Source organism: Octodon degus, unplaced genomic scaffold, assembly GCF_000260255.1.
Source record: "Octodon degus isolate 3935 unplaced genomic scaffold, OctDeg1.0 scaffold00013, whole genome shotgun sequence".
Taxonomy (NCBI): Eukaryota; Metazoa; Chordata; class Mammalia; order Rodentia; family Octodontidae; genus Octodon; species Octodon degus.
Window position 1 is genome coordinate 22016893 of NW_004524589.1, and position 2541 is coordinate 22019433.

General features: G+C 39.5%; 1 pseudogene; it reads right to left on the minus strand.

The window, feature by feature from the left end:
* Nucleotides 1-390: 390 nt before the first annotated feature.
* Nucleotides 391-2541, minus strand: part of LOC101586583 — an 8043-nt pseudogene continuing 5892 nt past the window's right edge.

The following is a 2541-nucleotide window of genomic DNA, read 5'->3' on the forward strand; positions in this document are numbered from 1 at the left end:
TCTGTGTATTCAAAATGGTTAGGATAGATATATAGTTACATTCTCTTAATGAATAGAGGGATTTGTTCTAATGGTGTTTGTAAGTAGAATATCATATCTGCATCTTGTATAGCAATTAACCACTAGGAAGAATGTATGCAATGTGTTGATTATTGAAACTGTTCTACCAATTTGGTTTGAAACTGTCTCATCGCTCTTTGTTTATCAACAAAATTATATGAAATAAAAGATCTTGGAGTGAGGTATTTGAAATAAATCAACTTTCAACCCAGATTGATGTATCCTGAATAACTATCTATCAAATTTAATGGAGAGATTAGATCCTTCTATGACAAAGAATGAAGAAATTCTTGACAACCAAACCAACCCTTCAAAGAGTTATGACATATTTTAGAAGGAGACAAAGACAACCACAACTTCAACCACAGCAGAAGAGAACTATCAAGCCAAGAAAATTAATTAGACAAACAAGAAAAGTAGGGATCTTACAATAGGAAAATAACATAACAAAGATAAGCCAATACATATCAGTTATCACTATCAAGATAAGTGGCCTCAATTCACCAATCAAAAGAAGCAGACTTGCAGACTGGATAAAGAAACAAAATATAGCAATATTCTGCAAACATAAAACACATTTAACTCAAAAAGAAATTGATAGACTGAATGTCAAAGGATAGAAAACAATACACTATGTTACAGGAACCCAGAAAAAAAGCAGGGGTTGCTACTCTGGTTGCTGACAATGTCAACTTCAAATCACATATGTTTACAAGAGACAAAGAAGGTCACTACATTCTTGTTAGGAGAGAACTGCAAGAGAAAGAGATAACAATTATAAATATATATGCACCCAATGTAGGAGCACCCAACCATAAAAGAAAAATTTTACCAAACATGAAAAGTCTAATGAGCAATAATATGATTATATTGGGGGATTTTAACACCCCATTGACACAAGGGAATAAATCAGCCATGCAAAAAATGAGCAAAGAAATAACAGAACTAAACTTAACTTGTGAAGAAACGGACTTAGTAGACCTTTAGAGAGTGCTCCACCCAACAGCGTCAGAATACACATTTTTCTCAGCTTCACATGAGACATTGTCTGTAGTGGTTGATCAGTTCTGTCAACTTGAGAAGTTAAAAGCTTAACTAAGTTGGTTCAGGTTGTGGAGGGCCCACTCTTCATTGACTCATTATAAAAGGGAATTGAAGCAGGAGAGAGGGTTCTATTTTCTGGGAAGTTGGGCTGGGGAGATAGGTCAGTAGACTAAGTGCCTGCCTGGCAAGAATAAGATCATGAGATTCAGTCCTAGCCCAGGCCCAGTGAGTGTGTGGGAGAGCTTCCCACTTCCCTATGCTGGTGGGACCTACTGATCCCAGCCCAGGGGCAGCGTGGGTGAGACCACTTTAAACCCCTTGGAATGCCCCCTACAAATCCATAGTACTCCCCACCCGTCCACCAAGTAGGAATTTCTGTCAAGTTCCGGGAACCCCCAAATCCAGTCCTAGACCAGGCCCAGTGAGTGTGTGGGAGAGTTGTCTCTCCCCACTATTACACTTTGTCCCATCCAGACTCATTTCAGGCCTAGCATACAGGCCTGAGGTGAAACCCTGCAGCTGAAATCCCTACAGAGAGTGAAGGGGACAGAATCACCCAACTAGTCCAGGAGAAGAACATCTTGCCAGAGGGGCACAACAGGTTCACCCCCAAGGGGAGCAGCAGGAAGGAGCTGAGCACAGCAGCCAGACCCAAGCAAGGCACAAATGGGATAAATCCAAACTTTGGATCTTCAGTAGGTGCACCTGATCTTCAGTAGGTGCTAAGGTTATAACTGCACCAAATATCTACAACAAAAGTCAGAAGACAGTGCTACACAAAATGACAAGAAGAAGCAAAATGCAATCTCAGAACCCAAGCCCACCCATAACAAGTGCAGAGGACACTAACACAGAACAAAGTGGGAATCACACTGCTGAAAGAAATGAATCAACAACTTCTGAAACAAAGAAACAGCTGCAGAAAGGCACAGAGGAACTCAGAATGGAAATGAAAAAAGAAATCCCTGAATTAATAATATCTTCAGTGAAGAATCAAATGCAGAAACATATGGAGGAAACCCAATGCCCACCCAGTACAAGTACAGAGGACACTAGCTCAGCTCAAATGTATGACTTAATGCTTGCAGTTCCTGTCATTCTGATCTGAATATGCGCTGCTTTTCATGACATGCCAGTTGCTGCTCTGCTGTCTCTCATGTACATGATTGTTCAAAAAGAAGGGGGTGGTGAATGAAGGCAAGAGACAGGAAAAGGAATGCTACAGGACTGTCCTGCTACAAGGTTGTATATGGTTAGATTTCTGGACTTATGTGTAAACATAAGAATTACATAATACTTTATGCCTATTTTTAAATGTATTTTAATTTTTTAAATGTTTTTTCATCATATTCTGTAGGGACGTAAAGTTCAACATATCAATACTTGATGAAAAATACCTGTTCCATGTTATGCCTAAGATGTTTGATATTCAGACAG